The sequence below is a fragment of the Manis javanica genome, chromosome 3 (assembly GCF_040802235.1).
Source record: "Manis javanica isolate MJ-LG chromosome 3, MJ_LKY, whole genome shotgun sequence".
Lineage (NCBI taxonomy): Eukaryota > Metazoa > Chordata > Mammalia > Pholidota > Manidae > Manis > Manis javanica.
Genome location: NC_133158.1, coordinates 178,900,649 through 178,914,999, shown reverse-complemented (window position 1 = coordinate 178,914,999; position 14,351 = coordinate 178,900,649). Strand labels below are relative to the sequence as shown.

General features: G+C 39.9%; 1 long non-coding RNA gene across 6 annotated transcripts in view; it reads left to right on the top strand.

Annotated features, from left to right (window-relative positions):
• Positions 1-7,984, top strand: part of LOC118970945 (uncharacterized) — a 46,177-nt gene extending 38,193 nt beyond the window's left edge. For 5 of the 6 annotated variants that reach the window (XR_012129569.1, XR_012129568.1, XR_012129566.1 and 2 more), the window contains 2 exons: positions 3,702-6,642; positions 7,331-7,984. This is a non-coding gene — a long non-coding RNA (uncharacterized lncRNA). Of the gene's footprint in view, positions 1-1,320; positions 3,158-3,701; positions 6,643-7,330 lie in introns of those variants that run through there. The other variant, XR_012129570.1, reaches the window with a different exon arrangement.
• The last annotated feature ends 6,367 nt before the right edge of the window (positions 7,985-14,351 follow it).

The window sequence follows — 14,351 nt, the reverse complement described above, 5'->3', positions numbered from 1 at the left end:
AAAACAAAAAGGCTCACAAACACATGGAGGCTTAACAACATGCTACTAAATAATCAATGGATCAATGAACAAATCAAAATAGAGATCAAGGAATATATAGAAACAAATGACAACAACAACACTAAGCCCCAACTTCTGTGGGATGCAGCGAAAGCAGTCTTAAGAGGAAAGTATATAGCAATCCAGGCACACTTGAAGAAGGAAGAACAATCCCAAATGAATAGTCTAACATCACAATTATTAAAACTGGAAAAAGAAGAACAAATGAGGCCTAAAGTCAGCAGAAGGAGGGACATAATAAAGATCAGAGAAGAAATAAACAAAATTGAGAAGAATAAAACAATAGCAAAAATCAACGAAACCAAGAGCTGGTTCTTGAGAAAATAAACAAAATAGATAAGCCTCTAGCCCAACTTATTAAGAGAAAAAGAGAATCAACACAAATCAACATAATCAGAAATGAGAATGGAAAAATCACGACAGACTCCACAGAAATACAAAGAATTATTAAAGACTACTATGAAAACCTATATGCCAACAAGCTGGAAAACCTAGAAGAAATGGACAACTTCCTAGAAAAATACAACCTCCCAAGACTGACCAAGGAAGAAACACAAAAGTTAAACAAACCAATTATGAGCAAAGAAATTGAAATGGTAATCAAAAAACTACCCAAGAACAAAACCCTGGGGCTGGACGGATTTACCTCGGAATTTTATCAGACACACAGAGAAGACATAATCCCCATTCTCCTTAAAGTGTTCCAAAAAATAGAAGAAGAGGGAATACTCCCAAACTCATTCTATGAAGCCAACATCACCCTAATACCAAAACCAGGCAAAGACCCCACCAAAAAAGAAAATTACAGACCAATATCCCTGATGAATGTAGATGCAAAAATACTCAATAAAATATTAGCAAACAGAATTCAACAGTATATCAAAAGTATCATACACCATGTCCAAGTGGGGTTCATCCCAGGGATGCAAGGATGGTACAACATTCGAAAATCCATCAACATCATCCACCACATCAACAAAAAGAAAGACAAAAACCACATGATCATCTCCATAGATGCTGAAAAAGCATTTGACAAAATTCAACATCCATTCATGATAAAAACTCTCAGCAAAATGGGAATAGAGGGCAAGTACCTCAACATAATAAAGGCCATATATGATAAACCCACAGCCAGCATTATACTGAACAGCGAGAAGCTGAAAGCATTTCCTCTGAGATCGGGAACAAGACAGGGATGCCCACTCTCCCCACTGTTATTTAACATAGTACTGGAGGTCCTAGCCACGGCAATCAGACAAAACAAAGAAATACAAGGAATCCAGATTGGTAAAGAAGAAGTTAAACTGTCACTATTTGCAGATGATATGATACTGTACATAAAAAACCCTAGAGACTCCACTCCAAAACTACTAGAACTGATATCGGAATACAGCAAAGTTGCAGGATACAAAACTAACACACAGAAATCTGTAGCTTTCCTATACACTAACAATGAATCAATAGAAAGAAAAATCAGGAAAACAATTCCATTCACCATTGCATCAAAAAGAATAAAATACCTAGGAATAAACCTAACCAAATAAGTGAAAGACTTATACTCTGAAAACTACAAGTCACTCTTAAGAGAAATTAAAGGGGACACTAATAAATGGAAACTCATCCCATGCTCATGGCTAGGAAAAATTAATATCGTCAAAATGGCCATCCTGCCCAAAGCAATATACAGATTTGATGCAATCCCTCTCAAATTACCAGCAACATTCTTCAATGAATTGGAACAAATAATTCAATAATTCATATGGAAACACCAAAGACCCTGAATAGCCAAAGCAATCCTGAAAAAGAAGAATAAAGTAGGGGGGATCTCACTCCCCAACTTCAAGCTCTACTACAAAGCCATAGTAATCAAGACAATTTGGTACTGTCACAAGAACAGAGCCACAGACCAGTGGAACAGATTAGAGACTCCATAAATTAACCCAAACATATATGGTCAATTAATATTTGATAAAGGAGCCATGGACATACAATGGCAAAATGACAGTCTCTTCAACAGATGGTGCTGGCAAAACTGGACAGCTACATGTAGGACCATTGTCTAACCCCATATACAAAGGTAAACTCAAAATGGATCAAAGACCTGAATGTAAGTCATGAAACCATTAAACTCTTGGAAAAAAACATAGGCAAAAACCTCTTAGACATAAACATGAGTGACCTCTTCTTGTACATATCTCCCCGGGCAAGGAAAACAACAGCAAAAATGAGCAAGTGGGACTACATTAAGCTGAAAAGCTTCTGTACAGCGAAAGACACTATCAAGAGAACGAAAAGGAACCCTACAGTATGGGAGAATATATTTGAAAATGACAGATCCGATAAAGGCTTGACGTCCAGAATATATAAAGAGTTCACACGCCTCAACAAACAAAAAACAAATAACCCAATTAAAAAATGGGCAGAGGAACTGAACAGATAGTTCTCTAAAAAAGAAATACAGATGGCCAACAGACACATGAAAAGATGCTCCACATCACTAATTATCAGAGAAATGCAAATTAAAACTACAATGAGGTATCACCTCACACCAGTAAGGATGGCTGCCATCCAAAAGACAAACAACAGCAAATGTTGGCGAGGTTGTGGAGAAAGGGGAACCCTCCTACACTGCTGGTGGGAATGTAAATTAGTTCAACCATTGTGGAAAGCATTGTGGAGTTTTATCAAAATGCTCAAAACAGACCTACCATTTGTCCCAGGAATTCCACTCCTAGGAATTTACCCTAAGAACGCAGCAATCAAGTTTGAGAAAGACAGATGCACCCCTATGTTTATCGCAGCACTATTTACAGTAGCCAAGAATTGGAAGCAACCTAAATGTCCATCGGAAGATGAGTGGATAAAGAAGATGTGGTACATATACACAATGGAATACTACTCAGCCATAAGAAGTGGAAAAATCCAACCATTTGCAGCAACATGGATGGAGCTGGAGAGTATTATGCTCAGTTAAGTAAGCCAAGCGGAGAAAGAGAAATACCAAATGATTTCACTCATCTGAGGATTATAAGAACAGAGGAAAAACTGAAGGAACAAAACAGCAGCGGAATTACAGAACCCAAAAATGGACTAACAGGTACCAAAGGAAAAGGAACTGGGGAGGATGGGTGGGCAGGGAGGGATAAGGCGGGGGAAGAAGGGGGGTATTAAGATTAGCATGCATGGGGGGAGGGAGAAAGGGGAGGGTGGGCTGCACAACACAGAGAGGACAAGTAGTGACTCTACAAGATTTTGCTAACCTGATGGGCAGTAACCATAATGTGGTTGTTAGGGGGGACCTGATATAGGGGAGAGCATAGTAAACCTAGTATTCTTCATGTAAGTGTAGATTAAAATTTAAAAAAAAAAAGAAGGAAGGAAAGAAAAGGGGGATTACTCCTTGATAGGATAAAACTATTGGTAAATCAAAGATCAACGCATGCTTTTAATATCCTTAATGTTGATCACTTAAAGGGTGTCAGATGATCAGCTATGGAGGTACTCTTTTCTGATAATATTCCTTTCTCTTAATAAAAAAAAAAAAGAAAGCAGTTACTGTGTGCTGACCTCCAATGAGTTCTGCACATTGGTATGGAGGGCATGTCAAAGTGTGGGCAAAGGATCTGTTTGTTTCTATGCAGAAGATCAAGTCCTAGCTTGGATACCCAGAAAATAAACTAAGATACGATATGAGGAGGAGCTTCCGGCATCAGCACTCTCTGGAGGACTTGTGCCGGGGGATGATCATCAAAAAGCCTCCACAGGGATCCGGACGATGCTGCGGTTGTGGCTGCATCCACCCCACCATCTCCTGGACTTGCCATAGGAATGAGGAGGGAGATGTCTAGGCTGGCATGTGTATACAGTGAGACAATGAATTTAACCGGATCTGTACTGTTGGTACTCAACCAGGAGTTGGGAGGGGTGCAAGTTGTAGCACTCCAAAAACTTATGACTATAGACTATCTACGGTTAAAAGAACATATGGGATGTGAACAGATCCGAGAAATGGGCTGCTTTAATTTGTCTGATTTCTCTCAGACTGTTCAAGTACAGTTGGACAATATCCATCATATCATAGACAAATTTTCACAAATGCCTAGGGTGCCTAAATGGTTTTCTTGGCTTCACTGGAGATGGATGGTAATTATAGATTTGCTTTGTTTATGTCACCGTATTCCTATTATGTTAATATGTGTGTGCAAATTAGTTAGTAGTTTAAAACCTATACATACTTAAGGTACTCCAAGAAGATATGTCAAAGAAATAATCAATCCTCCCATGTTTTCTTCCATATGCTACCTCTGTAGCTTTTCTTCTTCCTTCCTAATTACAACCCTTAAATAGAATTCGTGCCTCATATCGAATTTACCGAGTATCATAATTCCTCCAGGTGGTAAAGATACCTCGAGACAAGTGCTGGGCATAGAAGCCACAGGGCATAAATCTGCAAAGAAGTAAAAAGCTAACCTTTTCAAACAATATGGCTTCTCTCTCACTTACCAACTTTACATTTCCCTGTATGGCCCCGGAAGATGACTGGTTAGCCAGAGGTTGGTAAGATTCCTCAAGGGAGGAACAACCTAAGACAGGCACAGTCGCAGGGGGGCCATCAGGTGAGAATTTGGGGATCAACAGAGGTGAGGCTCAGAACCTCACCCCCCCTGCTTTGAGAGAAATCTTCTGCATCCGTGGATGTCTTGCTGCCCTTGTCTAGCCTGGATTAATACTTAGTCCATAGGCACACACCTGATCATCTGATCATCTACATTTGCCCTCTTACAGCACTAAACTATGTTTTCTACCTTTATCTTGCATCTACCTACCACTTCAGCTTTTTATTAAAAATAAAAATAATAATAATAATAAAGGGAGAAATGTGAGATCAACATATAAATCAAGTACAAAAATCAAACAAATATTCATATTTGACCTGATTGTTTATAGGTCATAATGCGTGATCAAAACCGAAAGTTTCTATGATGAATGCCCTTGTACTGTTCACCATGTAAGAATTTATTCACTATGTAAGAATTCGTTCACCATGTAAGAACTTGTTCGTTTTGCTTCAGAAGATTGGAGACTGACGAGAATTGGGCTTGAGATGGATTAATGATTGTACATTGAGCATTGACCCCCCTATACTGAATTTTATTGTTGTTAACCATTTGATCAATAAATGAGAGATGCCCTCTCAAAAAAAAATGATTTAAATGTCAAAAGTAAGCTTTAATATCAATAATGATCTTATGTAAAACTGGAACTTCTTGTTTGAAAGAACAGAGTTTTCTTGAACTATTGGTCTGCTTAATATTAAGAGATTGTGAAGGGTTTTCCTTGTCCTTAGTGTTTTTGTTTTATCAGAATAATTTCTTGTGCTTCTCATTGTCTTAATCAGGTCTTTGATTTCTTAAGAAAACCGAGTCTCTTCAATACCCAATAAATCTATAAAGAGATTATGGCACATGTAAATGAAGTCCATTCAGCTTCTGCAAAATTTGGCCTTTTATTGCCAGACTTTTGCCATCCTGATATTCCTCTGATGTAGCAACAATCTTCACCAGAGTCAGAGAAAGATGAGCAAACAATGATTGCAAATTAAACAGTCAGGGCTATGGGAACCCCAAGATGGCTGCGGTCCCTTCCTGGATCCCTGTCAGACTCCTTTTTTCTTTTGGTTTTTGCATTTCTTCACTCACCGTAGTGCCTTTAAGGAGAAACCATTTTGTTTTCCAGAGGCCTCAGACCTCCTCTCACTGGACCCTTTGAACAACTGCAGCTGAACTTCAACTGCCACTTAGTATAGGTTATAAAATGTTCTTATTATTGTACTCTGTTTTCCAGAGAGTTGAAGCCTTCCCTTGTTACATAGTTGGTGCCCTCACAGTAACAAAGAAACTGTTAGAACATGTTTCCACTTAGGGTGTACCTTCTGTAATCTCCAATGATAGGGGTCCTCACTTCACTGTGCAAATCGTAAAAGCTTTAAGGAAAGCCCCGCAAACTTCTGGACCTCAATCTTAAAGTTTCTGAACTTGCAAAAACTACTGGACTTCCCTGACTAAGGTATTGCCTTTGGTTTTGCTGACTGTTCACAGTACCAGCTTTTGAAAACATAAACTCACTCCATATGAGATAGTTAGCAGCAGAACAATGTCTATTGGTGTACAACCTTTGTTGGTCCCTTGTTGTATATCATGCTAAAATGCAAGTGTCTAATATATTATGCCCAAGCATATCGTCAGCAGGTAAAAGAATCCTTACCACAACCCAGTTCAAAGGATCCAGTTGGTCACAGACTAGAGCCTGGTTACTGGGTATACTGGAAACATCAGAGGAAGAGAGCTCTTGAGTCACCCTGGGAAGGACCTTTCTGAGTGCTCCTGACCACTGACACTGTTGCAGAATTAGAGGGCATTGAAACCCGGATACACATCTCACAACTAAATGCGGCTCACATTGACACCTGGTCTTGAACAGACACAGGAGACCACCTCTGAATCAGATTGAGGAAGAGAAGCTGACATTGGTGTAGACTGCTTCACCCCAAGATGATGGATCAAGACTTTATACTTCAACTAGGTGTGAAACTACTTCTTCTTTTCCTTTCCTTTACTCTAGCATTGGCCTGGAAAGATAACACTCTCATCCATAGCTCCTCAGCCCTTGCTAAGGGTGGTAACCTCTGGAATTTAGAACAGTTTTTAATTTCAGGCTAGGAGAAAACTGTGTCCCTAATTTTTTACTAGCAAAATAAGGTATCTCATTGGCAAATTCCCCTACATTTATATCATGGGCTTAAAACCTCCCACAGGCTTTCATGGTTTCTTTTGGTAGGTAGGTCCCTGCTTCCCTGGTTAGGGGTAAAGGTAAGGGGAATATGATCAGGAACTTCTCCTAATTTCTGAAGTTACTGCAGAATTTGCTACTGAAGCAATAGCTGCCCAACAAAGATCCTCAGACTCTCTGGCCAAAGTTGTTCTTGATGACTGTATAGCCCTTGAGTATCTTTTAGCTGAGCAAGGGAATCGTCTGTGCTGTGGCCACACCACCTGCTGAAGCTGGATTAACACTTCTGGGGAAGTTGAAACTCGGTTAAATAGGATCACAGAACAAGCCACTTAGCTTAAAAAGGTGTCTTTCTTTGATTTATTTCATTTTGATTGGTTTGGGTTTGGGCACCATTGCTCTGAAATGCACTCCAAACATTGGAATCATCCTGCTTTATAATTACCATAATAATCTCTGATGTGTTGTATTCTCTGAAAAGGTTTAAATGCAGTTAAACAACTAACTACCAAACAGATGACCTCCCTGATACTGGAACTTCAGAGGAGAATTGAAGAGAATGACTGACTTAAGGCTCTCATTGAATCTGAATTAACCTGTGAATATCACAGAGGTAAAAGCACAAATGTCATGACCCATGGACACCACCACGTAAGAGGAGCTACAAAAGCTGCAGCTACAGAGCAGTAACTGACAGTGGTGCTGACGCCTGACATTCTGATCACATCTCTCCATCAGGCTGAGAATCTGATCATAAGGGAGGGAACCGTTAAAAAGATAGACACAGGCCCAACCTGGGGTCACTTCTGTTAGGCAAAGTCACCAAACTGGGGCTTAATACCTCACCTAGCTGCAGTTTCAACCTCCCGCAGATTGTAGTCAGTCAGGAATTTTCTGGTAAGCATCAATAAGAAAATGTCACCTGGGCCCTCTCCATTCCCCAAAGGAATCTACCTAATAAGGCCCTTTTGTCCCCAGATGGAGGTGACCTCTGAAACAACCCTTTTTGCTGTTTATGACTTCCTTGTCTTGCCTTTAAAAAGCTTTCTGTTGCCCTTCGGAGCATTACTCTACTTGCTAGGTGGGATGCTGCTTGATCCATGAAACACTTAATAAAGCCAATTAGATCTTCAAATTTAGTTGGTTGAATTTTGTTTTTTTAACACCTCGCACAGCCCAGCAATCCCTGTGGTCCTGAATGGGACGTGGGGGCTGACAGTATTTAGGAGAAGTCCAGAAATACCACACCCTTTCATTTCTGGATCCACCCCAGAAGGATACACTCAAACTGTGGGTCGCCACCCAAAAGTGGGTTGTGAAATCAGTTAATGGGTCATGTCCAGCATTTAGGAAATATAAGATAGAATAGAAAATACTGAAATGCATTGCGGTTAGGTTAATTATTATTTTATGAAAATTGTGTGATGGAGCTCCAGGTAAGATGCATATCCTACTGTGGGTGGAAATGGGCCTGGCTTCTACTCGAAGTTCTACTCCTGTCCTGCTGGTTAGTGGGGTGGTCCCCATAGCCTCTGAGCCACGGATGTAGATTAATTTTGCTTGGTGGCTCACTTTGAGATGTGAAAGTGACATGTTTATGCTTGGGACTCTGATTTAACCAAAGTGTCCTTGAGCCTATTCACATACTCAGAGCTCTCTCTTACCTCTGAGGGACTTGAGTTCTCTAGAAGGGAGGGTTGGAACCAGGTCAAATAAGCCTCTGGGACTTTTCACAGTCAGCTTCCTGATCTCATCCACAATTCCTTTTTCCAGACTTTCAGGCCACACCCAGGTCTTCTGCTTCCAAACATTCCATTGCATTCCTCAGTTCCACATTTCCTTATCTCTCATGGTTTCCTCATTTTGTGGCCACACTTCCCATTGTAATATGTAATATCTAGGGAAGCATGTGCTCATGTAGAGCAGCATCTGTGTTGTTCTGTCCTCCCAACCCCAACCCTCTGGGCCCCACTGTTTTGTGGAACCAGAGGAAGCAGAGTGGTCCTCTCTGGACCCCAGGGGTTTGTCCCGCAGACTTGGTTCAACAGTTTCCTCCCACTGACTGTCCCAGTGCTGGTGGGGTGGCTGGGTGTTGCCTCGAAGGAACAATCTTTGGATAGAGTAGGTAGATAACTGTCTCAGCAGACCCTGCAACAAGTATTTGAGTGTAAATTTTAGTTTGAGCAGTATAAAATGGTCATTTTTGTAAGTCAAAGTGTTAGGGTCCAGGCTTCCGAGGCTTCCCCAGAGAACAAACTACACAGGCATAGAGATGTAAATTCAAGCAAAGTCTTTATTCAGCCAACTAGTTGGGGTCCAAGTCAGCCCGATGCAGCGGGTCTCAACAAGGACCCCGAGCACTCAGAGCCAAGGGTTTATATAGCAATTTCAAAGCACTTAACTCATAGCAATTTTCTATAACTATACATTATTCTTGCAAGACATATATCCTGGGGTTAAGCAAGGGCAGGGTAAGACTACTCCTCAATGGTTAGGGAGGTTCTACACGATAAGCTTGGTATGTAAGATTTACTGACCAAGGTTAGCTGACCAAGGGTCACAGCTGCCCACCACCCGGTGCTCATGATTAACTTGTTTTTCAAGGCCTTACCCAGTTCCAGTTTTTCTTTCTAAGTCACATACTCAGAAAATGGCTTCTAGGCCTTTAAGATGGCTATGCTTATGCTAACCTATTTCTATTCTTACATTCCCCTCTTCTTCTTGTATCTATTTCAATCATGAAATTAGGGGTCATCTGTTTGGTTAACACTCTGATAGTTCTGTCTCAACACTATGATTTGCACGGTGCTAATGCGTTCTTTGATAAAGGTAACACATGGAGTGACTCCGGTTTGGCGGGCCTACTACTTGTTAGAATAAGCTGGGGTGGTGCTGATTACTTCTGTCTTGTTGTAGAGGGAGGTGTAAGTTTTAGGAACTCTCTCAATGCAGGTTCTTTGCCTACTTGCAGAGGATAAAGTGAGTCTCGGTCTTTGTCTTCTACAGATAGGGACTCTAGCTGCTGCTAGGGAAAAGGGGCTGCTTCGTGCTGAGAAGGGGGTGCAGTAAAGGGTGCAGCTAGGTCTCTATTACTGGTCAGTTGAGAGGGCTTCAGAAGGCTGGTGCTTCTATTACTATTTGCAGTTTTGTGGCTTCTAGGCAAGATAAAACAAATTGTGTTATTAGGTTATGTAGCAACATCTGGAGTTGGATTTTCTATTCTGGAGGCTGCAGTTATTGAAACAATACTTTTCTCTAAAATCACCCTCATTTTTATTAGAAGTAACCAGGTTAAGAAAATAATTAACAGCTGGCTTGATCATTTGCACAAGTGCAGCAAGAAGAGCAATTGATTACACAGGCTCTTTTAAATATGCTTTGCTGGAACTTTTTGTAAGGAATTTCAGATTGAACTTTTAAAGGCCTCTTGAGGCCAGACAGCCAAGCTAGACTTGCCATCAGGCTTTGCCTGCAGTACCTGTAGATTTGGATGAATTCTTCTCTTCTCGAGGTCTCTGAACCTGCCAGGAAGTGACCTTCTTTACTCACCTGGTAAGGCTGCTGGGAACTCTGTAAGCAAGGTACCAGGCCAGTTCTTCCAAGGGGCTTTGTTGGCTTTATAAAGTCAATCTTAGTTCCTTAAAGTTGTTCACATCTGAGTCCATGCACATGTCTCTCAGGTATGACATTCCAGTCAAAGCCCTGGCAGTATAACCAGTGTTCTTAAGTAGTCTTCTCACAAGGAAAGCAGATTCTTATTGAACTCATGCAAATAAACATACTGCCATGGAATACAAAAACAGTCACTGAAAGTTTTTAAACTCTGGAGGGATCAGGTAGAGAGAAGGAAGTTTCAATTCTGCTCATAAAGATAGTCATTTACTAAACTGTTGTCAGTTTAAGAGAACAAGGTTAAAACACTTTATCAGCAACATTTGAAACAAAAAGACACAAAATCATTTTCTTTAGTTTATGTAATCTTATGTAACTAATACCTGTTCTGCTGAAATCTAGTTCTTTACCAGTTTAGGGATAATACTATAAATGACAAAAGACTTACAAATGACAATGGTTAAAGATCTGATGAGAGCTTACTGTAAGACAGTTGACATAAGGAAATTCTGATATTTCTGTAATACAAAACATTTAGTAACAAAGTTTAGCATCATTCTCTTTGACAGTGCTTTCCTGGTAAATAAATATATATATATATATATCAGATAAATAAGCCAAATTAGTCAAATACTTTCTCTAATGAGAAAAAATTCTTCTGACATGTTCCAGGGGCCCTCTGGAAAATATCAGAGTTAACTAGAGGTAAAAGCACTTTTTTTTTGAACTTAGCATAAGTGTCCAAGACCAGATACAAAAAAAAGCAGAGAAAGTGCTTAAGTCTACAGGTCTTCTCTGAAAGCTTCAAGAATGTTTTACTCTTTAATAGTAGATATAAGCTGCTATGCAAATTCTATTAAAAGCTCTAAGATCATTTGCATTAAAAAATATGAAGAGTCCTCTGAAGGACTACTACTAGTAAGATGGCAAACTTCCGGCTTCTCTTGGGGGGGGGGGTCCTTGGTTTCCGCCGGCGCCACCTGAAGCCCAATCACTTCTCGCCCCCCTCCCAATCCCAGCACCTAGACAACAGCCACCAGCTCCGTAGAAGTGACACCTCAATCAATTCATGCCCCTTCCTATATAACCTAGCACCTTTCCCTAATAAAGCGGAACTCTCCGGTTAATTGCTGCTATGTGTCGCTCCTTTCCTTTCATCCCCCATGTTTTTTTTAAAAACATACAGCATATAAATTAAACAAGAAGACCTGGTGGTTGTCAAAAAAAATCTATTACAACCTTTCTCAAAAGTGGTCACACGTTTGTCCATTTAAACTTTTACAGTGAACCTTGTTTTTCTGGGAGAAACATAATCTTGTCTAGATTCTAGTTTAATTTTTAAGAATAAATTTTGGTTTGTTAACTAAGTGCATTTAATCAGCTGAAAAAAGCTTTGTTACCATTCTGCTTAGGAGGATAAATTAAGAAAACAATCAGTAACAACTTTAATCATTTGTTGGTTAGAGATTTTTCCACTTATAAAAATATATAGAATAAATAATTCAATTTCTCAGGCCATGCAATCGTTTTCAATAACAAAATATTTCAAAGGCAAATAAAGCTTATACAGTTGTTAACAAACTTTAGCTTTTAGTCTTTTAATATTACGATTTCATTTTTTTTTTCTTTCTTTTTTTTTTTTTTTATTCTGGCAACTCACTGAGACTTTAAGCATGAGAAACTGCTTTGATCTTTCAACATTAAGAGCAGACTAACAGTTAAAGAAAACTGTTTAACTAGAAACGAGATTCTAATTTTGCTGTGCACTTGATATCAAGACTCACTTGCTTTAATTTCACTAGGCACGACTATATCTGTAAGAATATAGTAATTTATTCTTCATTTGCCCTATGGTCCCAAGCACATAAACCGGTGAGAATTAGCCTGGGCTTGCCTGCGGCTTGACTGGGTTTATCTCACTTATTCTCTAAACATCCTGACCCTCCCCCCCCAAAGCAACAGGCTGAGCGGGTCTTCCACAACAAAAGGCACCACGCTGTTTTCTCTCTTTAAACAAATAGCTGTACTTGAGAACAAAGTTACTTTCTTTATCACAAAACACATTCTTTAGCATGCAGAAGACTTTTCATTCTTTATACTTTTTCTTATTAAAACATACATTTTTTTAGCATAGAGAAATGTTTTATTACTTTAAGTAGTTTTAATTAAAATTTAAAACCATTAGAAACTTTAATTTCCAGTGAACACCGAGAAGCAGGCCATTGTAAACTGTTAAACTAACATTCTTTAGATTGACAAATTTATGAACACATTTTATAATTTCTGTAACCATGAGCTTTACAGCACAATCTCTCATAGAGTATATCTTCTTAACTTAGCAAAACTTTAAGGTTTTAGGTTTCTACAAAGATTCTCAGGCAGTAGGTAGGTATACACACTGTAACACACAATTAAAAAGAGGTTCACTTGCTTCAGTCATTTAGTTCACTCATTCGTAACAACTATTCTAGATTACTTACAAGACCTTTACTGAATATTAGACAAAGCCAAGCCTTTAAGCATTTTATTTTTAAAAGATTTAGCAGATAACATGACTTAAATGACCTCAGGTAAATTTAGGCAGCTGATAACTACAAGGACATGCCCGCCTCAGGCAAACTCAAATTAGCATTAATGCTTAACACTTTTTATCAGGTTTTCTGGAAGTTTTAGAATACCCAATTTTCACAAGCGCTTGTCTTTGAATCAATTTCATTAATACCATCCGGAGGTAGAAAGATATATTCATTTACACACTTAGGGGGTCGTCTGAGTCTGTCTCATGGTGAGAAAGAAGGAAAAAGAATATGAGGGAGACAAAGGCGAAGGATGAAGATGCCACTTCAAACAAAATGACTGTTGTATGTGCTTGTGAACGAGTGCCTGTCCTTGCACAGTTTTCCTTCCACGGGGGACGCAAATTTATCTGGGATTCGCGGCTGTGACCCCCTTATCCTGTTGTTAGGGTGCAGGCTTCCGAGGCTTCCCCAGAGAACAAAATACACAGGCATAGAGATGTAAATTCAAGCAAAGTCTTTATTCAGCCAACTAGTTGGGGTCCAAGTCAGCCCGATGCAGTGGGTCTCAACAAGGACCCCGAGCACTCAGAGCCAAGGGTTTATATAGCAATTTCAAAGCACTTAACTCATAGCAATTTTCTATAACTATACATTATTCTTGCAAGACATATATCCTGGGGTTAAGCAAGGGCAGGGTAAGACTACTCCTCAATGGTTAGGGAGGTTCTGCACGATAAGCTTGGTATGTAAGATTTACTGACCAAGGTTAGCTGCCCAAGGGTCACAGCTGCCCACCACCCGGTGCTCATGATTAACTTGTTTTTCAAGGCCTTACCCAGTTCCAGTTTTTCTTTCTAAGTCACATACTCAGAAAATGGCTTCTAGGCCTTTAAGATGGCTATGCTTATGCTAACCTATTTCTATTCTTACATTCCCCTCTTCTTCTTGTATCTATTTCAATCATGAAATTAGGGGTCATCTGTTTGGTTAACACTCTGATAGTTCTGTCTCAACACTATGATTTGCACGGTGCTAATGCGTTCTTTGATAAAGGTAACACATGGAGTGACTCCGGTTTGGCGGGCCTACTACTTGTTAGAATAAGCTGGGGTGGTGCTGATTACTTCTGTCTTGTTGTAGAGGGAGGTGTAAGTTTTAGGAACTCTCTCAATGCAGGTTCTTTGCCTACTTGCAGAGGATAAAGTGAGTCTCGGTCTTTGTCTTCTACAGATAGGGACTCTAGCTGCTGCTAGGGAAAAGGGGCGATGACCGCTCTGGCTGCTTCGTGCTGAGAAGGGGGTGCAGTAAAGGGTGCAGCTAGGTCTCTATTACTGGTCAGTTGAGAGGGCTTCAGAAGGCTGGCGCTTCTAT